This window comes from Hyperoodon ampullatus (assembly GCF_949752795.1).
Source record: "Hyperoodon ampullatus genome assembly, chromosome: 7".
Classification (NCBI taxonomy): Eukaryota; Metazoa; Chordata; class Mammalia; order Artiodactyla; family Ziphiidae; genus Hyperoodon; species Hyperoodon ampullatus.
Genome location: NC_136920.1, coordinates 83,786,085 through 83,812,916, shown reverse-complemented (window position 1 = coordinate 83,812,916; position 26,832 = coordinate 83,786,085). Strand labels below are relative to the sequence as shown.

At 42.2% G+C, this 26,832-nt stretch overlaps 1 protein-coding gene across 3 annotated transcripts in view; it reads right to left on the bottom strand.

Moving 5' to 3' along the window:
* Nucleotides 1-26,832, bottom strand: part of OPCML (opioid binding protein/cell adhesion molecule like) — a gene marked incomplete at both ends in the record, with an annotated part of 1,078,949 nt that overhangs the window by 58,465 nt on the left and 993,652 nt on the right. The window lies entirely within an intron of this gene.

Here is a 26,832-nt window from a genome sequence, read left to right as displayed (position 1 = left end):
CCTCCCTCGGTAGACTCCCCTTCCCTTCCTCTTGGCCTATGCAAGCTCCACTCTTCCCTCAGGAGCCAGTTTTGGGTTTATTTCTTCCAGGAAATATTCCCTGATCACATGAGCTCGCCAGATAGAGACAGAAATGTTTTTGAGTTGCAAGAGATCTCAGAAATCTCCCAGTTCAGCATCCTTGGCTTACAGCCGGGGACACTCACTCAGAGCAATTAACGGGTGGCCTAGGGACATCACCAGGAATTGTTGTGACTCTTATCTGAATATACAGTAATGTGCATTTCTGTTTTCTAATAATATACATTTTAGTAGCTCAGCCTTCTCATTTAGATGACTTCAATGCTTTGAACATGCCTATCCATGTCGATATATTTATTTCACTTTGTTGTCTCTTCAATGCTTCCAGGATAAAATTTAAGCTTCTCAGCTTGATGTGTAGGGGGTCTTGGCAAACTGGCTCAAACCTATTTCTCGAGCCTCACCTCCTGCTATGTTGCTCACTGACTCTGATGCCTCAGCCTCCCGGACCTTCCCAAACATGTGCCTCTGCACATGCTCAAGCTTCTCTCTCTCTGCCAGGAAAGCCTAGGGTTTCTTTACCCAGAAACTATCTACCCTTCCTGAGGGTATTCCTAAAATATGACACCTTGTGTGAAACATCCTTTGATCCCATCCCACCCTACAGGCAAACTTAATCAAGAACTGGGGCACCACAGTGTTTTCTTCTCACGTCTCTTATAGAGTTTCTCCTTCTAGACTTTGGTCCTTTTTGCCACGTCTAAGAGCACCTTAGAGAGGATAGGTTCATGCCCTACTCGGCAGCATCCTTCCTTATCATGACGTGATTTCCATGCTCTGAAGAGGGTACTCTCTTGGGCTTCCCTGTTTTAGATGCTCTTAGATGCTGCATCTCGAGCAGGGAAACCAGGGGACAGTGGTGGGAGGGGAGGGGAGAGGGGAACAGTGGGCAGGTGGTGTGGGACCTTATGTCCATTGTGAAGCCCCTGGCCTTTCCTCTGGGGGAGAAAGGGGTCCCTGGAGGGCTCTGCACAGAGGGTGGCATGACCAGACTTCTATCTGAAAAGGTTCACTTGGCTGTGAAGTGACCCAGCAGTGGGTACAAGGATAACAGTTAGAGGTGATCGAAGCTTGCACTGAAAACTGGGCATAAATGTAGAGAAAAATTTTCAAATTCTAGACATATTGGAAACCTAGAATCAGCAGGAATGTCCAACACCCTGGGTGTAGGGTGTAAGCAGAAGTGGGATCAAGGATCACTCCTTTTATTATTTATTTTGGTGTGAAAACCTGGAAGATGGGGTTGTCTTTTCCTGAGATGGAGAAGAATCAGGGGGAATGGGTGGAGGGGGTTCAGCACATCAACAGTGTGATTTAGAACACGTCAAGCTTAAGACACCCAATTTGACCTCCAAGTGGAAATGCCAAGTAAGCCCTTGAATGTATGATTCAGGATTTGGGGGGAGAGTTTTGGGCGCCTTGAGCGTATAAGTAACATGCAAGCCCACAACACTGGGTTGATGCCTTGTCTTTGGGCCCACTATGAGGGCAGGGACTTCGTTTGGGGCTGCTCTATCTCCAGTTCCCAGAAAACTGCCTGGCACACAGTTATTGCTCAATAATGGTATGAATGACGGGATGAACGATGCTCTCTGGGGGGCTAGCATGGTGCCTGGCAGACAGGAACAGGCACTCCCTAAATACTAGCTGGATGACGGACAGATTAAATGTGGTCTAGGAAAGAATGGGATTTCCTGTTCTCTGGACCCTATTTGAGAACAGACACTACAAAATGTCATGTTTGGATGTCTATCTTTCTCTCTGAGGTTATTGTGGATCTGGTTGTGGGGCCCCTGTGTGAACCTCGGCAGAAAAGATGCTGGACCATGCTGGTAATGACGCTTTCTGCAGAACCATGGGGGTGATGGCAGATGCCAGGATCCACGCTCTGGTAGGATGGGCACAAGACAGAGCTGGGACAAGGGAGTCAATCTCTCCCCCAGACCCAGACCACCAGGGAGAAAGATTCTCTTCCCTATGGTCAGACATGAGGAAATGTGCATGTCTCCCCAAAGGTAATGCGATGTCTACACTGACCACCCAGGGTGCAAGATCAGTATAACAATGCCTCCTCCTGTTATTCTTCCCTTCTCTCTGACTTTTAATGCAAACTGCTTTCACCTTTCACCTTCTGCTCCCCTGTCCACCTCCTTCTACAGATTTTATGGTTCTCTTTCCCTTCCCCTGTATGCCTAGCTGCGTTATTTTTCCTCTCCTTCCTGGATTCCCATTTCTTTGTTCAAAAAAAAAAAAAAACACCCAAAAAAGCAAAACGAGAGAAAAGAGGCATATAGCATCCCACTGAGAGAACTGAAGAAAAAGAATTGCCAATTTCGAAGAGCCTTTCCCTTTCTATTGCAATGCCTGCCGTATCAAATCTTTAAAAGAAACAGTAACATTAATAATACATCGTTTGTTTTGTTGGAGTCAATTTTACCCTGATCCAAAGGGTCTGGAATGCAAGGCATAGGTGCTGGTTTATCCCCTGCTTCACAAAGAGCGGGATGATGCTCCCGTGTGCCTCTTTTCTCATCTGTTTTGTTTTTTCCAGATGCAAAATAGTTTCAGCTGGTTGTGGGAGCAGCCGGCAACCTCAGCTTCAGCTTCCTGAGTGGAGTCCCAGCTGCCGCCAGCTGTGCTCACTGCAGGAGCCCTCCCAGCATGGTGAGGCCTTTGACTGCTGGCCAGGCATCTTGACTCGCCGTTCACTTCAACCCATTGCTTGCTCTGGCCACCTTGGTCCCTAGAAGTGGAGGTGGCTCTTGCCAGCTTTCTTCCAGAGCCGAGAAGATGCCCTCAGTCAGAGTTCTATAGAGGCGAGAAGGAAACTGTGAGCTGATGTGTTCTGAGTTTGCCTCTGCATCCAGCCATGAATCCTGCGCACTCCCATGAGCTGCTACTTACAGTAAAACTGCAACAATTATGTCTTTAAAATAGACACTTTTCTCCTGTTCTCAGTAGCCCTCATGGGGTTGGGGATTTTGCAGAAGTATGAAATAAACTTTGTATTTTTACATAGAGTGAGTTCAAGTAAAAACTGATTTTAGTGTATTTCTTTTTGACAGCAGAGGAGAAACAGGGATTTTTTTCCCCCCCTCATTCCCCATGTTCCTTCCCTTCCTGTCTCCTTCTGGATCGATGTCAGTGAAACCCTAATAATTTTCTAAGAAGCTGGTTCTGCATGAAGAGGAGACAAAAAGCTCAACAGCTCATGTCTTCAGTCAGCAGAAGGGAAGACAAACACCAGCATTTCCATTTTAGAAGAGATCCATGCTTTTTCTGGAGAGGAATTTAAATCCATTGTCGTTGATGTGGCCATTCTATGCAAGTGTCCCAGCCAAAGACCAAACCATCTTGTTTTTTACAAAAGCATTTTTTGCAGAAACACCCTTCCTCTCTCGCTAGACAAACACCAGACTTCGAGGTGTCCCACGGGGAGCAGAACATGATACCCTAAGGTTTCCATGAGCCTTGGGTATTTTCCTTTAGGAGAAGCAAGAGGAAGCTCTTAATTGGCTCAGATTCAACTTCAAATAACCTGTGATGTGAAGATGGAACCTAAACTATATAGGGAAAACATTTCTATTAAAAAGAATTTTCCCTCTCAAGCTCAGTGATTGTGGGCACCTTTTTTTTTTCTCATTGAGAGTGCTTCTCTGCTGTCCTATGTCACTGTCACTGTCACCTCCTTGGAGTCTCCTGTGCAAATTATCTGGATAAACAATTTGCATTTGGTTTATTCCAATCCACTCTGTTTCTTCCATTCTTTTCCATTCTGTTCCATTTCTCTCAGCAGACGTGAACTGAGTGTGCATCCATCAGGACCTGCTTCTGACTTTTAGGGGTTCTCAATGCAGTCAGAGGGACAGGGGCAACAACACTGATGTGGATGTCTGTCACGAGGTGATGATGACACCAAATAGAACATGAATGTTTTAAAAGAAATGTGCAAAACGTACTCTGGGGATTTAGAGGAGGAAGTCAAAACAGCTGTGGGTAGGCTGTGCAGGGAGTCAGAATACAGATTTTTGCTCAGAAATCAAACCCACAAATGTGAAGCTTTAATCCAAGAGTGCACCAAACCAGCTTACGTTTATTAACCCCCTTCAGGACAGCTCGGGGGAGGTGAGCCTCGCACACTCACACTTTGCAAGGACATACTCACACAGGATTATGAAATTTACGATGGTGTATATGGGATGGGTATTGGATACGCTGGTTTGAAGTAAGTGTTCAAAGTGATCAGTTAAGCTGAGTGACACCACCTGTATCTCCTTTCATTGAGCCTCAGTTTTGTGCCAGTTACTATGAAGGCACTAGAGGCAGAGCCAGGAAGACTTGAAGGCAGTCTCTTTCCCTGAGGATAAATGTCTTTTTAAGAATGCTCAACATCATTAATCATTAGAGAAATGCACATCAAAACTACAATGAGATATCATCTCACACCGGTCAGAATGGCCATCATCAAAAAATCTAGAAACAATAAATGCTGGAGAGGGTGTGGAGAAAAGGGAACACCCTTGCACTGCTGGTGGGAATATAAATTGATACAGCCACTATGGAGAACAGTATGGAGTTTCCTTATAAAACTACAAATAGAACTACCATACGACCCAGCAATCCCACTACTGGGCATATACCCTGAGAAAACCATAATTCAAAAAGAGTCATGTACCAAAATATTCATTGCAGCTCTATTTACAATAGCCAGGACATGGAAGCAACCTAAGTGTCCATCATCGGATGAATCGATAAAGAAGATGTGGCACATATATACAATGGAATATTACTCAGCCATAAAAAGAAACGAAATTGAGTGATTTGTAGTGAGGTGGATGGACCTAGAGTCTGTCATACAGAGTGAAGTAAGTCAGAAAGAGAAAAATAAATACCATATGCTAACACATATATATGGAATCTAAGAAGAAAAAAAAAAAGTCATGAAGAACCTAGGGGTTAGATGGAAATAAAGACACAGACCTACTAGAGAATGGACTTGAGGATATGGGGAGGGGGAAGGGTAAGCTGGGACAAAGTGAGAGAGTGGCATGGACATATATACACTACCAAACATAAAATAGATAGCTAGTGGGAAGCAGCCACATGGCACAGGGAGATCAACTCGGTGGTTTGTGACCCCCTAGAGGGGTGGGATAGGGAGGGTGGGAGGGAGGGAGACGCAAGAGGGAAGAGATATGGGAACATATGTATATGTATAACTGATTCACTTTGTTATAAAGCAGAAACTAACACACCATGTAAAGCAATTATACTTCAATAAAGATGTTAAAAAAAAAAAGAAGTACCTGAGTGCCCCTCCCAGCCCCACCCCCCACGCAGTGACTGCCAGGCTCCTTGGGGCCTCTGTGTGGAGCCTCGCCTCCCCTCCAGATTATGTAAGGGCATGTCAACCAGGAGATGTGAAACGCCTGCAGGGGGAAGGCTTACTACAATCAGTTCTGGAAGCACTGTAGAGCACAATAGATATGGCATATCATCTATAAATGTGTTTTTATTTATAGCAGTACTTCTGAGAAGTGTCAGAATTGTGGTAAATATATATTTTATTTTCTGAAAATTCTTCCTGATTCTTCTTATTGGGAAATAAGTTGGCTCCTCCTGAGACCCCTGTCTTTTCCTCTTGAACTATGAAGAGAGTCAGTTGAGTCACAGCATTTTGGCCTCTGATAACTCTGAATCTGACCAATTAGAGAGTCTTTCTTATCAACTTGGGCCAAGTAGTTCCCAAATCAGATTCTAACAGAGCCTTACATCACTTAATGAGTTCAGAATCATGAAGATAAAATCAGGAAAAGAATTGCAGGCTTTGCTACATTTAGAATTTGTTAATTTAGGAAACCAAGTAAAATGAAGAGTATAGTTTAAAGCTGTACATTTCTAAGACTAAGAGAGTCTCAGTAGAATGGCATAAAATGTTACCATGATATCTCAGATGGATATAGGAAACTAAAGTATTCACTATAGGAAAAAGCAAAGAGAAGATATCTGGATAGATTTGACAGTGCCTTACAGAGCCTTCCCTAATGATAACGAGTTACCTATCATTCCCTCAATTATTATTATGTGCAGATATCTTGTATGCATTGGTCCATTGAAGCCTAACACTGATGCTATGCATGGGCTTCCTCAACATGCAATCAGATCCCTTTTCACAAATTGTGCTTGAGGAAGGCAAACACTGGGCATGGCCAGTGGTCCAGGAAGACCCTTCCTCCTTGAATAAAATGACAAAATCCAGGGGAAAATATCCTTTCTCTTTGTTCCCCTTTCCCCCTTTTCTTATCTTGAATGTGGGCATGGTAGCTGGAAGGGTAGTGGCCATCCTACAACAGTGAGGTAAGAAGCCATGAGAAGGATGTGTAGCTGCCACCTCAGAGACAGAAAAATATTTTTATTTCAATAATTCCATTTCAAATCAAAAGAAAAACATTGATAGCATTACTTAACATCTTAAACTGACTTTACAATACTTAGAGGTTCAAGGAGAAATAAACTAGGAGATTTTTGTACACAGAGTTAACAATAAAACTGAAATCCTAGACATCAAGAACAAAGGCCACCAATCATCTTAGATTCTTTCTCTTAAATCTCACAGCCATGGTCTACATCCATAAGTGTCTGTATTTTCCATCCCATCATAAATGGACTCTCCGTGCATTCATTATATTCGAAGAAACACCAATCAGGACATGAATTTTTGCCACACAGCTTCAGGTTCACAATTCGTCTATTCAACTTAAGACAGAAGAATCAGATGATTTTTACCCAAGAGAGTGTCTGACAACAACATCTAAGGACACTGCACCTGTCCAGATTACTTGGCTATATTCATACTCTGCAAAGGAGGTTAGAATTTTCATTTTTAGTACTTTGGGAAAGAATCTGAAGAGGGTCATGATGTTTTAAAATGATGTGAACCAAGATGCAGTGCATTCTTTTATTGGTAATGGGACACCCTCCAGATCTGAAAAGGAATGAAAATTCACATTTTGAGAAAGTTAGTTGTTCCAAATCTTAGAAAAAATGAAAGCCAGGAGAGGTGGGTACATGCTACACAAATAGATTTGAATTCAAATGTGAGGACAATTCTGATGGTGATACTATCTTGGTCCTTCTGGCGTCTTAAGCAAAAGCCATCCTCCAGAATTCTGTGAGTCTGCTTCCCTCTTGATGGCAGCACATCTTAAACTTCAGCCGGGGACTTAGGGCAGGAGGGTCAGGAAAGGAAAGGAAAGGACAAGAACCAGAACTAGACAAGGCTGCCATGGGCTAACGGTGGGGATGGGTGGTTCCCAGGTGAGAAGGGAAGAGAAATCTTTCCCTTTTCCAGGCATAACATGGTACAGGAGCAAAAGCAGTGCCCAAGCAAAGAGTAGATGGGCCATCTACAAAAGCAGTTCAAGTTCAGTGGATGGGTGAATTGACAGTCACCAGGACAAGGCGTGGCTGCTTAAGACAGTCAGCAGGTTTCCCTCAGAGAAGTTGAGACAGACAGCTTGTCGGGGGCCCAGGGGTCTTGCCTGGGTACCATGCCACAGTCACCTTTGCTAAGCCTGACACAATATGATGACACCACAAATCAAAAGTCCACCAGCTGTCCATGGATGGCTGAACCAGCTCAAGCTGAAACCATTCATCTCACACAGGTGAGGTGAGCACAGGGATGGGAAACGTCAGGTGAGGCAGAATAATTTCAAGCTCAAACCAGAAGCTTGAATTCTTGGATCTGAATCCTGTTGGGCCACTTACTGCCTGGGTAATCTAGGGGTCCCTGATTTACCTCTCGGTACCTCAGCATCCTTAACCAAAGCACCGCATCTGAACATTAAGTATGCTATAGGGCTGTCCAGAGGACAAAATGGGTTATTATTCTTGAGGACACGCTGGCACTCAGGGCGAGCTCAATTCCTGTTCACTTTTGTTTTAACTGCAGGCAGTTAGCATCAAGGTATACTCTGTCAATAGGCAGCAACATTAAAACCCTAAACCAGCATTCAGGGACAGTATTCTAATTCCTGGGAAACAGAATGGAAAGAATCAGGCATGGTCTTAGGTTCAGGGACCAAAAGAGCCAAAGCACAGGTCTATGCATGCTGTGTTGTCTTAAAGCCAGGTATGAAAAAGCAGTGGAGGTGAAGGTATTAAGGTGGAAAATGCAGATCTAGACTCGCTTAATTACCTCACACATCACATCAAGGACTTCCCTGGTGGTGCAGTGGTTAAGAATCTGCCTGCCAATGCAGGGGGCACAGGTTCAAGCCCTGGTCCGGGAAGATCTCACATGCCACAGAGCAACTAAGCCCATGTGCCACAACTACTGAGCCCACGTGCCACAACTATTGGAGCCTGCACCCCTAGAGGCTGTGCTCTGCAATGAGAGAAGCCACTGCAATGAGAAGCCCACACACCGCAACGAAGAGCAGCCCCCGCTCGCTGCAACTAGAGAAAGCCCGCCCGCAGCAACAAAGACCCAACACAGCCAAAAATAAATAAAGTTTTAAAAATATGAAGAAAAAAAAAAGATTGAGTCATAACACGGACGTTGAAGTGACTAAACATGGGAAGACCAAGAGGTTGTTTGGGGAGTTTATGAAAACTGTCTACTCATTATATACTGCCTTCAGGGGAGCATCCTGTTTTGGTCTTATCATGCCCCTACCTCTACGCCTAAGATTGTTCAACTCCTCTAAAAATTGGTATTTACCAATCTTGCTGGGTTGTTTATGAAACATAGATTCTTCAGAGCTAGCTCCTGAAAAATCTGATTTGAGATGTCTGGGGTGGGGCCGGAAATGCATAATTTGACAAGAGCCTACAAAATCCTTATGATCGGCAATTTAGAAAACACTACACCAGGAGGAGAGGTAACCCTGCCCTTAAATATGAGTCCAGGGAAGTGTTTTCCAAATCAACCTCCAACAAGGGCCAAAGTGTTTCGAAAAAGTTGACCAAGTGTGGCTTTGGTCTCACTGCCCAGTCCCTTTACAAACTGTAGTTTGACGTGGTTTTCTTTACCGAACTGGATTCCAGTGCCCTGGTGCCACAGTGCGGGGGCCTGTGCTTCAGCAGCATAATGTCTTCCTTACCTCTCCCTTTTGGACCTATCGCTTGCCAAATGGTCTAAATTCAGTCAGATCTCCTGGCGCTTTTAGTCTGTATCTGCCCAAGCATCTGGACACAGGCAGACGGACAGTCTCGCATGCCCAGGGGCAGGGCTGCCATGACTAACTACGGTAGAAAGGATCACAGTGCCACACAATTGCACTGACGCCTACCGTGAACCATGCTTCTCACATGCACCATTATCCATGACTGAGTTTCCCCATAAACACTGTAATTTCAGAAACAGGTCATCTGTTTACATGAACAGAGTGGGCAAAGGAAGATACTGGGCAGATGCCTTAATTAGCCTGGTCTTAGTGTTAAGGGAAGGGAAAAGTGGGAGAAGATGCTTATATTTGGTTTTATCTTGAAGATACCCACATAATTTCAAGAAATCTGTTTCTGGGTCTTTTGTCTGGACTCTAGGGAGGAAAAACAGAAAATCTAGGAGAGAGGATGTGGACTATTAAAGGAGACCATAGGAGCTTAGGCAGAGGAGAGGACAAATATTCAAGCCAGACCAACAGATTGCCTTTTTGTTGGACACTCTTTGTGGAACAAGCGATCTATTACCTTGAACTACTGCCTTTCTTGGCTGATACCCAGTTGTTCTAACCCCCTTGAACCACTTGCTCCTTTCTCCATCCTGTCATAGGCTCCTTTCCACCCATCACTTTGTCATTGGTTCTTACTCTCTCTTCTTTCTGGTAAATTTCCATTTTTTCAGACATGCCCTTCCTCACCCTGCCCTCTTTTTAAAAACAATAGCCTCCCCAGCCACTACCTAAACTCCTCTTCTTCTGCAGGATTTCTCCATTACAATCCCTTCTGTGTTTGCATCCTCTTCCTCTGTTACTCCTCCCCTTTCCCTCCTGCCCCACCCTCCTCTTGCTTCTCTTAAGCTCCTGCTTTCCCTGATATCCTTCTTGGTTGCTTTCCTCAGAACACACAGGGCTGACAGAATGGGGACACTGAATACAGTTACAGTAATGTCAGCAGCTCAGGGGAGAAAAATGAAAAGGGGAGAAAAATGAAAAGGGGAAAAAGGAAAAAAAATAGCAGGTTTTAATTAGATATCCGTGCCACTGACTCACACTTAATATGCAAATTTTTCACCCTTTTATCGTTAAGTGAAATGAGAGTTTTATTTAAATGTAAAAATGGCTGGGAGATGAGGAAGGGTAATTAAGTAGCACTGAAATGCAAACCTGTGTTTCACAAGGCCTGTAATAACACATGAAAGCAAAAGGATCTGGCTCTATGTAGGGAGTAGAGATCCATAGCTTAATATGACTCCAGAGATGCTGCTGCTGATAATGATGATGCATTTGTATGTGTGTGTAGTGGACTCTGGTTCAAAAGTACTTCACTCCCCTTACCATATCTGACCCTCATAGAAATATTCTAAGGAATGTCAGGCTGATTGACTGGCTCCATTTTACAGAGGAGGCTTAAAAGTTGTAGTGACTTATTCAGGATCTCCTAGCTGGTAAATAGTAGAGTTGCCTGGGGCCCTTTATCCTATTCTACAGAATTGGGATTTCAGTACTAATGAAAAAGGTTGGGTTACAGAGACAATGTAAAGAACCTGAGCTATAAAAAGTAATGTTTGTACCTCCTTTTGCTGATGACTTTTAATTGTAACCTTGGGGAATAAGCCTGGTGGCAGGGAAATTGCTACCCTACCTCAAAGGCTCTTCTTTGTGTCATTATTAGTGCTTTGAACCACTGTAGTACTTGAAAAACTATAATCTACAGCATTCACTGTGGTAATAATTATCATTACTTCTACTGCTAGGATGTACTGATCATCTACGTATTGTCAGGAAATGTGCATTTCACATAGTCTCCACTATTGCATATAGCGTTTTAATTATAAGAGCCCAAATCTATTAGCAAATAGAATCTAACAATGCATTAAACAGATAAACTGTTCCTGAAATTAATTCTAAGAATAAAAGATGTGACAATATCATGTGTGAAGTTATAGAAATTCTTAAAAGAATGAATGGGCTTCCCTGGTGGCGCAGTGGTTGAGAGTTCGCCTGCCAATACAGGGGACACGCGTTCGTGCCCCGATCCGGGAAGATCCCACATGCCATGGAGCGGCTGGGCCTGTGAGCCATGGCCGCTGAGCCTGTGCATCCAGACGCTGTGCTCCGCAACGGAAGAGGCCACAACATTGAGAGGCCCGTGTACCGCAAAAAAAAAAAAAAAAAAGAGAATAAAAATTGAACATTTATTTATGATCTCTCTTTAAGTGAGATCTCTCTGAAAATAGAAATGAGCATCACACTTAATGGAAAAACCTAGAGGCAACTGTATAAAAGCAGAAATAAGACACAGGATGCCAGTTATAATTGTCAACGTTCAACATGTTCTTGAAATTCTAGACAATGCAATGAGACAGGAGAATAAATAAAAGAACTACATAAAGAATAAGACAAAAAACATCTTTACTTAAAATTGATATGATTTTCTATTTCAATAACCAAAGGATTGTACATATTTTACCTTATTTGAAAAACTGAAGGATATACAGATATGTTGGATATTTTTTTAAAGTATCCAAGCATGTTAAAGATATAAAGGTATTGTTTATATACCCTTGCTAAGTGCAAGGAGAGATATCTGGTTTAAAACTATATCAAAGGTTTTTTTTTTTAATTTAGAAAAAAATTGTACAAGAGTAGAAGACCCAAATGCATCTTCCTTAACTTCTTGCTAAAATTAGTTATAAAAATTTAGAAAAAAAATATACTTATATTTTTTAGGAAAACTAAGATTGAGGAACAATCTATTTCCTAAAATTAACTAGAAATGATACTGCTTATAAGGGGAATTGAATTGGATTGAATAAATAGAGACATTTTCCAATCATGACAAAACTTATCTTAATGAAACAAAGATTGCAAAGGAGGCAAGAAGGAAGTGTATATCCCCATTACTATCTATCTCCTCACTCAGATAAAAAGGCTTCAACTAAGGGAGGACTGAGTATCCATTAGTAATATAAGAGCTAACTTAAATGAAAGGATGCATTGGTTAGTTATCCACTGCTCAGTAACAAGTTACCTTAAAACTCAGTGGCTTAAAACAATAAATATTTATAATTTCACACCATTTTTGTAAGTCCGGAATTTAGGAACGGCTTAACTAGGTGGTTCCGACTCAGTGTTTTTCACAAAGGTGAGGTCAGGGCATCACTTGGGGCTGCGTCAGCTGCAGGCTACCTGGGGCAAGAGGACCCACTCCCAAGGTGGCTGAGTCATGTGCTTGGCAAGTCAGTGCTTGTTGAGGCAGGACCCTCCATGATCTCATTCATGGCAGCTGGGATCCATAAGAGTGAGCTGTCCAAGAAAGAGGGCAAGGAACAGGGCAAGGTTGTCTTTATGACTTAGCCTTGGGAGCCACATGCCACGACTCCGCTGTATGCTGAGGTCACACAGACCAATGCTGATGCAGTGTGGTGAAGATCTACATAAGGACATGAATATTAGAAGGAGGAGAACATCAGGGCCTCTAGGAGGCTAGCTATCATAGTAGATTATCTAAGGAAGCACAATGACTTGCAATACCAATGCAGCTTCAGAGCAGATCAGCAAATAAATATTCCTGAACCTTCATTTCTTCAATTTCTTCCATCATGACTGTGTATCAGAAATTCCAGAGGACGATGAAAAGAAGCACCATTTCAATAAAGCAGAAGCATAACAGGGAGAAGCCAGTTAGATGCTAGGAAATGAACCAAGAGCTTGACACCTCAGTATATATTTCAGGAATAGAACTAATAGGGCATCCAAACATTACACAAAGAAAGAGAGTCAGGGAAAGGAGGTATCCACTTACCACAAGACTGTACGATTTTTGAGAATATGCATTGAAAGAATATTTCAGAAAAAAGGAAAAGAAAGACACAAGAATTCCAGGAAGACTGTACTTAAAAAAATCACTTCCATTGCACAGTATTGTGAATGCACTTAATGCTACTGAAGTATACACTTAAAATTACTAGAATTGTTAAGTTTTATGCTATGTACATTTTATTATAATAAAAAAATTGACATCCAGGACACTAATAAAAATTTTAGAAAACTATCTGGGAACCTGAAAAGATGGCCTCATGAAATAACTTAAGGAGGCAAAGCTGAAAAGTAATTCCATAAGGTCTGAGAAGAAAAGTTCACAAGATGAACCCAAGGGTCCAAGTAGGTAGATAAGGAGAACAAGCAAGAGGTCTTAAAACAACAATGAAATTTAAAATCTACTCTGGATTTAGAACACACGAATGTGAAGCTTCAAAACACCAAATCTATGACATAAAGTCCAAAGCCGAGAAATTCTCCCAGGACACATAGAAAAAGACATATAGAAGAATTTAATTAGAGAGAGAGAGAAAATAAAAAGATGACTGATATGAAGGAAGGCACTGGAGAGTCCACTTGGGTATAATTAGGGTTCCTCAGAACCAGCAATAGGGTTTTTAGTGAATACTCACTTCCTTGTGCTGAAGCAAGGCTGTGTGTGCCTGAGAAAGGGAGCCCCACAAAGAGGAGAAATCAATCACAAGACACAGTCCACATCTCCAGGGAAGAGGTTTAAACCCGAAGATAAAGAAAGGAATTTCTTTATCCTAAGCAGCAAATGAATTAGTCATAAAATTACAAGAATCAGAAAAGGCTTCAGAGCGCTCTCCTTCCTCACTAAATGCCAAATACAAAGGGACAGTAACTACAGGAGTTTTGAGGGTAAAGATTGTGACCTTTGGAGTTCATACTCAGGAAAGATGCCAAATCACATGTGGTGGCAACAAAAAGATCTTCCTAGATATTCACTCCTTGAAGAATGGTGTCTATGTTTATTATTGTATTCCCAGCACCTACCACAGCTGTTGTTGCAAAACAGGTTTTCGATAAATATTTATCACATGAAAGAAGCAGCATCTCAAGAATCGGAAAAGACGGCACTCACACATCTTTTTGGTATGCTTGCTAAAATGTATTCTAAACAACTTTGAGAAGAAACAAAGGGACAGACTGACAAATGGCACCTATGAGGGATTCATGAAAGGCCTAGTGAGAAACGGATTTAGAGAGACAAGGCTAAGGAATTGCTGTAAATCGGACAATTAAGCTGAATGGATGTACAAACATCTCAATATACAAAGTCTTGGGTTACAAGTTCAAAATGTGATCTTGATAAAGCCTGAGAGTGTTGAGGCGGAATGAGGTTAGAGGAGAGGCCCCTGTAATTCTTGTCTCAAAGAGGAGTACAGGACGAAGCATTTCACTCAGCCTGAATAATTAGATTCACGTAGGTTAAAAATTTTTTGGAGAAACTTACATGTAAGTACCAGGATGAATAGAAACATGATAGATTCATTTCAAAAAAACTATAGATGATAAAAGGGAAAAAAATCTGTTCCAAATAGTACAAGGTTTAAAACACAGAGACTACTAGACAGAACAAAAGCAGAAAACAAAAAGATGACAAGGAACAAACACATCAGCTTTAATAACAACTGCAAGTGGGTTAAACTCCTTATAAAGAAGAAAGAGAGGCTCAGAGTGGATTAAAAAAAAGAAGAAAACAGAATATATTTCTGCTCTGTTTACAAAAGATACACCTAATCAGAATAATACAAGTATTTTTTTAAAGATGAGCAAAGTACTTTTTTTTTTTTTTTTTTTGCGGTATGCGGGCCTCCCACTGTCGTGGCCTCTCCCGCTGCGGAGCACAGGCTCCGGACGCGCAGGCCCAGCGGCCATGGCTCACGGGCCTAGCCGCTCCGTGTCATGCGGGATCCTCCCGGACCGGGGCACGAGCCTGCGTCCCCTGCATCGGCAGGTGGACTCTCAACCACTGCGCCACCAGGGAAGCCCCAGGGAAGCCCCTGAGCAAAGTACTTTTAATATTAACAAAAGCAAAGCAAGAAATACAATATTAACATCAGATAATGTTAAATGCAAGATTAAAAAATTAAATTCTAAAAAAGGGTCATTTATATAGATAAAGGGAACAATTCATAGTGAAGCTTTAATTATTTTTAAACTTCATGCATGAAATATATAAAGCCAAAAATATTAGAAATGCATGAAAACATGATATGAAAATCTGCTATTATCCACTTTTGGTTTTATAAAGTTTGAGGAAGCCAACAATTCAACATGGCTATATACAATCTCAACAATAGAATTATCTCTGTGTGTGGATATAGATGTATAGTATATGGTATTAATGGAGTATTTTTATACTATATAACTTTATATAACTAGGTGTGTGTGTGTTTGGGTATATATATATCCAATTATATGTGTTATATATATATTTATATGATACCTATTGTTGTGTACTTATACATTAACATATATATTTATAAAGTTGACAGCTATGAAACATTTATCAAAATTGATCAAATAAATTTCCAAAATTAATTCAAGAGGTAGAAATTCTGAATCAGCATGTTAGCAAAGATTGCTAGAAAACTACTCACAAACTAGGCCTGGACCTGAATGAGTTTATAGTAATAAAAGTTGTTTATTCCATATAAATGATCCAGAGTACAAAAAAGATGGAAAGTCTACCAATTCATTTAGCTATGATACTGTAAACAATACTATAGATAAGTTCCTTAAATAAGTGATAAACTACAGACATTCCTACTTTGACTAGTAATGCAAAAGCAATAAAATATTAACAAATGGAGTGTTTCAATATAACAAAATATAATATCATTGTTTATATATATGTTGATCAAAGGACAATACATATAATTATTTCTGTAACTTTTCAGAAAAGCTAATTTGATAAAGCCTATTCTTGTGGGAACTAAGCATTTTTATTGAAATAGAAAGAGAGCTTTTTTTTTTTTTTCAGTACGTGGGCCTCTCACTGTTGTGGCCTCTCCTGTTGTGGAGCACAGGCTCCGGACGCGCAGGCTCAGCGGCCATGGCTCACGGGCCCAGCCACTCTGCGACATGTGGGATCCTCCCGGACCGTGGCACGAACCCGTGTCCCCTGCATCGGCAGGCGGACTCTCAACCACTGCGCCACCAGGGAAGCCCCAAAAGAGAGTATTCTTTAATGTGATAGAGGGCTCTTTGAAGCAAGCATCATGCCTAACAGAAAAGCACTTGAAATATTTCTGTTGCCAAGATGAAAAGAACATTGATCCCATTGTTCATGACTATTATTAAATATTGCTTTGAAATGCCAATAATGACAATCATACTCAAACTCTTTCTAAAAATAAATTAGGGAAAAACATTTCCCCAAAATTTTATAAGGCCAGAATTACCCTGATACCAAAACTAGATAATAATATTACAGACCAATAGCACTTATGAACACAGATGCAAAATTTTAAACAAAATATTTGCAAATTCAACCTAGTAATACAAAAAAGGATAATAGATTATGAACAAATGAAGTTATTCCCAGGAGTGCAAGGTTGGTTTAACATTAAAAATAATTCAGTATAATGATCATGTGATCATCTCAATAGGTGCCAAAAAAAAAAAAATTGACAAAGTGCAACATCAATTCACACACAATGAAACAAACAAAAGCAAAAATCCTCTCAGCAGCTATAGAAGAGAACTTCTCCAATCTGATGAAGGCTATCCATGAAAAGCCTAGAGATAACATTATACTCAATGGAGGAACATAAAATCCTTTTCTGGTTTTCTTCTAACCAAGAAGTCAGCCAACATCATTTATACTTAACATTATATTGGTGAAGGACCAAGCCAGGTTGAAAAGGCAAGAAAAAGAAGTGAGGCATTTTGACTGGTAAGGAAGAACTACAACTGTCATTCACATAAGACAAAGCAATTTATATAAAAAAATCTTAAATAATCTAAAAATATTTACTAGAACCAATGAATAAATTTGACAATGTCATGGGATGCAAGGTCAATATATAAAAGTCAGTCGGATTTCTATATATTTTCAATGAGCAACTGAAATTTTTAAAATATCCTTTATAGTAGCATTCAAAAACATGAAATATTTTGGAACTCTACACTGAAAGCTATAAAGCATTGATGACAAAAATTAAACAAGACCTAAATAAATGGAAGAATACATTTTATAATAAAGATTGGAAAATCAATACTGTTAAGATGTTAATTATTCTCAAACTGAAGTGTAATTTTGATGTACTGTATTTCCAATCAAAGTCCCGGCATTTTGGGGGTAGATATTATCAAACTGATTCTAAAGTAATATAAAAATACAAAGGGCCTAGACTGTTACTTTAAAAAAGAACAAAGTTGGTGACTTATACTATCTTATTTTAAGTCTTAATATCAATCTACAGTTATCAAAACAGTATAGTATTGGCATAAAGATAGACATATAGATTAGCAGAAAAAAAAAGTCCAAAAAGAGACTCAATAACAGTCAATTGATTTTTGACAAAGAAACCAAGGTAATTCATTTGGAAAAGAATAGTGCTTTCAACAGATGGTGTTGGATTAACTGGATAACAATATAGAAAAAAATGAATCTCATTTTTTGAGACTGATCTCCCACCATGCACATAAATTAACTCATGTGGATTCTGTACCTAAACAAAAAACCTCAAGTTTTAAAACTTCTAGAAGAAAACATAGGAGACAACTTTTGTAACCTTGGGTTACATCCTATTTTTTAGATAAGACATAAAAAGCTAGACTTATACAATAAAATATTAATAAAGTGGACTTCATCAAAATTAAAAACTTTGGCTCTTTGAGAAGCACCATTAAAATAAATGAGAAGGCAAGACACAGGCTGAGAGAAAGTATTCTCAACGCATATATATGATTTAGGACTGGTATGTAGAATATATTAATAATTATTACAACACAATAATTAGAAGGTAAACAAACCAATTAAGAATAGTCAAGGATTTCAAACAACACTTCACAAGATACACAAATAGCCAATAAGCACATGTCTTTAATCATCAGAGAAATGCAATTTAAAATCAAAATGTGTTTTGCTCTACATACCTATTAGAAGGGATAACATTTGAAAAGCAGAAACCATATGTTAGCAAGCATGTGTAGTGACCACAATGCTTATACAATGCTGATAGAATGGAAAATGATACAATCACTTTGGAAAACAGTTTGACAGTTTCTTGTAAATTTAAGTATAAACTTACTATATGGCTCACCAATTCTATCCCTAAGTATTTACCCAACAGAAATATATGTCCATGACAAGACCAGCCACAGAAATGTTCATAGCAGCTTTATTCATAATAGTCAAAAAGTAGAAACAACCATTGTGCATTAACTGGCAAATGAGTAGGCAAATATTGGTATATTCATGTAATGGAATACTGCTCAGCAATAAAAAGGAAAGAAGTACACACAGTAACACGAATGAGACTTAAAAGTTGAGTGAAAGAAGCCAGAAACAAAAGAGTACATATTCTCAGATTACATAAATTTTGTGTATTGTTCTAGAGTATAAATATGTTGTGTGTATGTGTGCATATGAAGCTCTAGAAAAAAGTCTACTGTATAGCAGCAGAAAAAAGATCACTGTTTGTCTCAGGTTGGGGTGGGGATAAGATTTGGGTATGAAAATAAGGAGACTTGTTGAATTGTTGGGAATATGCTGTACCTTAATTAGGGTCATGGTTATAGAGATGCATGCATTTGTCAAAACTCACCAGTTATGGATGGACATAGAGGGTATTATGCTAAATGAAATAGGTCAGAAAGAGAAAGAGAAATACTATATGATCTCACTCATAAGTGGAATCTAACAACAACAACAACAAAAAAAAACTCATAGAAAGTTAACAGATTTGTGGTTATCAGAGGTGGAGAAGGGTGGGGGAAATTGGATGTCAAAAGGTACAAACTTCCAGTTATAAGATAAATAAGTCCTGGGGATCTAATGTACAACCTGGTGACTATAGCTGACACTACTGTATGGTACGTTTGAGAGTTGCTAAGAGAGTAGATCCTGTACGTTTTCTTTATGAGGAAAAAAATTCTGTAACTCTATAAGGGGATGGTGTTGACTAAACTTATTGTGGTGGTCGTTTTGCAATATATATATGTCTTTGTGCTGTCCACCTTAAAATTAATCAGTGTTTTATGTTAATCATGTCTCAATAAAACTGGGAGAAAAAACCCTCACCAGTCTACACTGAAAATAGGTGCATTTTATTTTACGTAAGTTATGAAGACATAAAAGTTGATTTTTTAAAAAAAGACCATGTTCTTACCTTCCTTCTATTCACTATTTAACAGCTTATGATTTGCTTCCCATACCCTATGTAAACCTCATCTCATATCAGTTTCATGGGGACAGAAATACATATATATGTATAATGAAGTAGAGATGTTTTCTTGGTTCTGAGGCTCTGTGTTGATCAGGCTACTGAGTAGAGCTGCAGAATGAAGAGTTAACAAGCTAAGTCAATTTACCTTAGAAAGCTAAGAAAGTTACCACAGCACGGAGAGCCCAGGTAGATAGTTTAGGTGAGAAAGTAGAGATCTGATCACCTAGAGTTTTCATGGAGTTAAATACAGAGAAAAGACTGGTAAAAAGCGTCATTCAACTATTTTACTATCTGTTATGTAACGTATATTGGGGCCACTATGAAAGATTTTAGTAAAGAGTTAGCTTGTGTTAAAATACGTTTTCTCCTTGTGACCAAACCTGATTCCTTGTAATGCGACGTTATAGTTGGACCAGCTACAAGTGGTCCTACGATTTTGTGTTACAATAATTTCACACGCTATGCCCCAGCAACACTAAACTGCTTATATATTTCCAAGTACACCATGTTGTTTCTTATTTCTACATCTTTTATCTTGCTGTCTCTATTGCCCAGGATATTCCTCTTCTCCTCTACCTCACTCATATTCTTCCCTTTCCTTTGACTAAACCCAAACCGATTTTTGAGTCATATTAGTAGTCACCTCTTCCAGGAAGCCAGCCCTGAGTCTCCCATATTTCCCAGTTGGAGTGAAATGATCTCTCCTGTGACTATGCATGTATCACACTGTGCTATAATTAGATATCACTAATCCTGTGTCTCTCACTAAATGTGAGCTCCTTGAGGAAAAGTATCCTGCTATTTATCTTCTAACCCCAGCATCACGCACACTACCTGACACGTAATAGACGCTCACTAATTCTTTCTTGAATAATTGAACAAGCGCATAAATAAATAAATAATTGAAAGAATTTTGTTTCCAGCTGCCATCAATTTAACCAGTCTAGGCTCCCTCTGTAAAATGCATAGGCTTGTCCCTGTTTTAATTTATTTTATATATTTTTCTGTCTGCAATTTGACAGAAGACCTTTGTGAACATATGAGAATAAGTCAAAATGGCAAGTGGTTACATTTAAGGGATGATTTTGGTGATAACGGGGAGTTGGAGCTGGAGTTGTGACAACGATGATGATGTCATTGCAGTGTTTTATAGGATCCAATGTGTTGTCAAAGCACGCAAACAAGGAGAAGTCCAGAGAGTCCAGAAAGAAGGGAAGTCTTGGCAGGTACCAAAGGACAGATGTAGTCATGGGAGACATCCAGAGAGACAAAGCTGGAAGGATCAATAGATCTTAAGAGCAAAGGCAAAAAATTAAACAAATAAATAAATCAATAAATAAAGATATGGGAAAAGGAAAAACAAACAAGCAAATAAATACAAAAATAATCAATTTTTCTGACATATTTCTGCAATAATTTTCTCCTTAGATATTTCTTCTTTTGGCTTTATTTGATCATGTGTTTCTATGACAATGCTTTTGTAATATTCTCTAAAGAAAAAATAAAAGGTAATTTGATCTTTAAAAAAATAGAGTGAAGGCAGGTGAGTTGTGAGCACACAGGTCAGGTGATTTGGGGCAGCAATGCCACGAGACAGGGATAGGCAGGCGGTCCAGCCAGACGCTTCAGCAAGGAGGCTGTCTCCTGGTCCTTTTTATGAACCCCTGCTGGGAACTGGAGTGCCTGAGTTCTCAGGAGTGCAATTCCAGCTGGAGGTGGCTTCTGAGGCTTCCAGGTCTATTTCACCTTAGCTGCCATCCGAGGTACTGGAAATATCAGGAGATTCTTAAACTACAACTCAAAGTGTTCCAGCTGCTTTCCTGCCCTCGGGGACGGGAAGTGCTCCTGGAAAGGTATCCAGAGGGTTGTGGGCAGCCGAGATGAGGCAGGAGTAAGAAGGCTAGGAGAGGGGTGCTGGGAGGGGGAGAAGGAGTGGATTGGGGTGCAGCCTGGCCCAGGAGGAGGAATATCCAGGTATCCTGCCAAGTGATGTTCCGGAACCCCTGAAGCCGATGACGCTCTGAAAATAAGACTCCTTCCTCCGTTAGCTGTGCTGGCAGCATCCTCACTGCCCACAAGGGAGACAAAGGCTTTCCCTGCAGATGTAATTACTGCATCCGGTTCCAATGGTGCAGGGGCACAAAAGCAGGGGCTCCGTGGAGCAGGACGAAGCCCAAGGGAGTCCGGAGAAGAGAAGAAGCATTTCCAGACGGCAATGGTGTGGAGAGGGGAGGTGAACTGAGCGGAGGGAGGGTGGGGGAAAGACGGCTGGAAGGAGAGGACAGGCAGCACCGACTACATCAGTTACTTTACTAAACATTACCCTTAGGAAGCAAAATCATCCAGAGTATCATTAAAAGAAACTATTTCCAGCAGCCCCGAGGGGTGACTCACCAATAAGTGATTCTGGAGTGGGGAAACTGTTGATAATACAAGAAAGAAAAGAAAAAAAGAGAGAAGGATAAAAGGGAAAAACAAAAAGAAAAGGCAGGAAGGGCTTCAGTGGCCGCCTCCTCTCACTAATGAGGTTTTGCTGGGATGGGTTGGGGAGCCCTTGGGCTATGCTTTAGGTGGTCCAGGGGAGATCAGATTCCCTCACCTCCTCCCCACTCCATCTCCTGTGTGTGTGAGTCAATCACAGCCTCCAGCTGGGAAGCCCAAATTCAAAGTGACAACTCTTTTTGCTTAATGATTTCAGTTCCCCTTGATCCCACTCACATCCAGCGGGGGTTCCCTCTCAGAGGCTGGACCATTCAGAAGACTGGAGTGCCCCACTCCAATTAAATCCTCCAAGTGACTTCCTGTCTCCTTCTTGCCCGCCCTCCTCTGCATCTCATATGAAGAGAGGCGGCCAATTAAGCATGGTCACTACCTTTAAGGATAAAAGGATTTCCCTCCTCTCCCACCTTTTCTAGAGTCACACCTTGACCTCCTTCCTGAGGAGCTAAGACCTGGCACCGTGGAAGCCTAGGATGGCAGGTGCTCTGAGGAACAAGACAGGACGGAGATGCATGCAGAGAAGTGTGGTGATCCAAGGACAATAGTGCTGCAAGGACAAAGGACGACCCTGCCTGAAAAAGTTTCAGCGTTACACCCCCTAGCAGACTCTTACTCACCCTCCCCGCCATGTTGCAATGGTTACGAAATTCCTGAGCCCGCCTGGGCGATGCCACCTGGGCAATGGGACCTGTCCCAAATAAGGAAAGGCATCTGGCCTCTCCCACTCCCACCCTATAGAAGGAAGGGTATATGTGCCTCAACCAATCAGTAAATGAAATTTTCACCTCGGACCATTCCTTTGTTTTCTGGCTATAGAAACTGATCAATAGCACATGTTCGGGCTGGACTCTCCCAGACTACTAGGATGTCAGCCCGCTGTTCTGGCAGCGACCCTGCCCTCGAATAAGTTCCATCTTCTTTACATTCTGCCTTGTGTCTGGAAATTCTTTTCCAGCCCACATTCAGACCACAACATTTGGTGGCCCATACGGGGATCTCCAAGGGGACCTCTTTCCCCACCTCCTCTCCTCATTCCTTGGGACTCTCTCTGTGAACAGGCAAGTTGCTGTGGAAGCAACAGGAACTCTGGCCAGGACCACATCCTGGTGTGCTCCGAAGGATCCACAGCTCACTCTGCCCCAGTAACTGCCGCCCAGAATGGGTGAGGATCCCTCTGTCTTCCAACTGAGGACTGGGCCGATTGGTATCGTGCAGGCACGGGTCTGGCATTTAAAAGCCATTATGGTACCTGCCGCTTGAAGACTCCCATGAAAGGATAAGGGAGTCACGGAATGGACCAGGCTATTAGGGCATCTGTCCCCATCAAGACAGCTTCCGAGCAATGCGAGGCACATCATGGATGAAGCAAAACACGAAGCCCACAGGTCCTTGGTCACCGCCTCCTTGGTAGGGTTAGAAGGCGGAATCCTCAGTCCTCTTTTCTGTTGCTTCTGCTTCTTTCTCCTTGGCTCAGACTGACTGCAAAGGACCTCGCCACCTCTAGATCGTTCCAGGAGCTCCTTCCTATCCCTGAGAGTCTTCTAACGCTGAGTCAATTTCCAGCTGGCTTCCAGGGATTCCCCTCACTGGTCACTGGTGCCTTAGTCGGACGGAGACGCCACTGAGACAAAGAGGGGCACCTTTTCTGCCTGTCAGTGAGTCTCAGTACCCCCATTCTATGGCATTGAGGCTAAGAATGGGTTCAGGTACATCTATTCCAAGACTCACCTCTTGGTTGTATTTTCAGGAATTGGAAGGAATTTGACCCAGACAATCTCAAAAAGAAGAGGTTCATTTTCTTTTGAAATATGGCTTGGTCCCAATACAAACTGGAGGACCAAGAACAATGGCCTCTTAATGGGCCACTAAATTACAACACTATCCTCCAACTTGATCTCTATTGTCGGAAACTAGGAAAGGATTCCGAGGTTCCATACATGCAGGCCTTCATGGCCCACAGTCAGAATCTGAGCCTGAGCGACTCTTGTCTTATGTGTCTCTCCATTGCTGCTTTAATGTCTCGTCCTCCCCCCTCCTCCTCCTTCAGCTTCACTACCTCGTCCCTCCCCATCTCCCCCTCCACCAGATATCTTGGATGACCCTTCTTGTCCCCGATCTCACCAGTCTCCCCCTCAACCTTCTGCATCCCAACGCCCACCTCCATACCCGGAAGCAGACCTTCCCTCCCTTCCCTACACTCTGTCATGAGCGCCCAATGCTCTGAATCGAGTCCCAGTATGCTTCCCTTACAAAATGTCGCTAACGGAGACCTAGGTACTATCAGAGTTCATGTCCCCTTGCCCGTGTCTGATCTCTCTCATATTCAAGGGAAACCAGGCTCCTTTAGCCAGGAACCCCTCCAGGTTCATCAGGAAATTCCAGGCCCTAACTATAGCCTTTGACTTAACCTGGCCAGATATTCCTGTGGTCCTAACTACCTGCTGCATCATGAGGAAAAGGCCAGGATCTGGGCTGTGGCTCAGGCCTGGTTAGGTGAGGCACACGCCCGAAATCCTAAAGAGAACTGGGTGGGGGCAGAGGCAGTCCCACGAGCAGACCCAGGATGGAGACACCAGGCAAATGAAGATGGACCAGCAGCAGGGCTCACTAGGAGAAATTACATGACTACCTGTCTACTAGAAGGTATGAAAAAGGCAATCATCAAACCTGTCAATTATACTAAACTCTGAGAAGTCACACAGGAACACTCGGAGAAGCCGGTCCTTTTTCAGGCCCAATGAGCAGAGGCTATGAGGAAATACACCAGCTTAGACCCTGAGACGCCTGAAGGTCAGGCTATACTTGCAGTTCACTTTATAAGCCAGGCATCCCCAGACATAAGGCAGAAATTACAGAAACTAGAGCAAGGGCCACAGACCCCATTTCCTGTCCTGTTGACACGGCCTTTAAGGTCCTCAACAATAGGGAGGAGGCTTCTAGGAACAGAGGAGAACTAAGAGAGGAGGGAAAATGAAAACGGCGTGCTCATTATATGGCTCTTGCCATTGCTCAGTCCCTCCCACGACAGGGACCCACGGGAGCCCCTCTCCCGTCTCGGAGACCACCGCTGACCTGCTACCAGTGTGGTCAGCAGGGGCACAGTGTCAGGAACGGCCGCACCCCACCACCTGATCCTCCGTGCCCTTACTGTTGCCCAAAGGGCCACTGGAAGAGGAGTTGTCCCTGCTGCCCTCAAGCGGGGAGGCCAACGTCACAACCTCTCAACACCCAGTGTATTTCAGGTCCCAGCCCCCTGGGCTGAGGTCAAAGCCAACTGCCCCTGTCGGTGGTAATTGACTAGCAGGGGCAAGAACCAGATTGCGCTCTAGATCTGGGGCTCCTGGGTGCGGATGCCTGACGGCGCCCAGGGCTCAGTCTACAGGCGTCTATGTTCCCCATAAGACCGGAGGAGCCCTGGGAAACCCTGGATGTGGCAGGGGCTACTATAACCTTCCTAATTGACACAGGGGCTACTTACTGAGCCCTGACCTCCTTCTCTGGTCCCACTCGCCGTTCCTCAATCTTCTTAACGGGGATAGATGGAAAGCCCTCCTATGGCCATTTTACACCTCCCTTATCCTGTTCCCTTGAAAATACTCTATTCACCCATTCTTTCCTAGTTCTCTCAGCCTGTCCAATACCCCTGGTAGGCCAGGACCTTTTAACAAAACTTAAAGCTACTTTATCATTTATGCCAGTAAATATGGCTTTAATAGCCACCGTGAAGCCTACTCTAGATTAGGTCCTACCCCATATCCTCCACCAAGTTCCCCCGTAGACAAGGGACACCTCCACTCCTGGCAGGTCCACCCCTGCTGCCCCAGTAGTCATCCACATAAGAACCCTAACTCTTTCCCTAGGGAATCTCAATACCCACTTAAGGAAGAAGCCTTGAGGGGACTACAACCTCTAATTTCTAAATTTCTTCAAACAGGACTACTAGTCCCCTGTAACTCCCCATGTAATACCTTGATCTTAGCAGTAAAGAAACTTGATGGTTCCTACTGTTTAGTTCAAGACCTAAGGGCCATTAATCAGGCTGTGGTCTCCATTCACCTGATACTTCCTAACCCATATAACCTTTTGAGCCAGATTCCAATACAAACCCAATGGTACTCTGTCCTGGATTAAAAGGTTGCCTTCTTTTGCATCCCAGTCCACTCTAACCCTCAATTCCTATTTGCCTTTGAATGGAGAGACCCTAACACCAAATATGCCCAGCAGCTTACTTGGACAGTCCTACCCCCGGGTTTTCGGGACAGCCCCCATTTGTCAGGCCAAGCACTATCAAAGGATCTCTCATCACTGACATTAGAAAATAAAGGCTGCTTACTTCAGTACTTTGATGATCTCTTAATTTGTAGCCCAGAAAGACTAACTTCAGATAGTAATACTATACTTGTTCTCAAACATTTAGCAGAACAAGGGTACCAGGGCTCCCCAGCTAAGGCACAGATCACCTCCCAACAGGTTACCTTCTCAGGACTAGTGTTAATCCTGGGAAGAGACATATTGCTCCTGACCACAGAACACTAATCTTAGATGTGGCCCAGCCAGCTGCTAAACAACAGCTTAGAACCTTTATAGGAATGGCAGGCTTCTGCTGAGTTTGGATTCCTACTTATGGACTGCTAGTTAAGCCTCTTTATGAGGCCCTCAAGGGACCAGAGGATCTCACTCTTGAATGGACTCCTGACAGGGAAGCAGCCTTTAAACAAATAAAAAAGACCCTAGTCACGGCCCCAGCCCTGGGTCTACCAGATCTGACAAAACCCTTCTCTCTCTTTGTTCATGAGAAAAAGGGAGTAGCCCTGGGAGTATTAACCCAATCCTTGGGACCA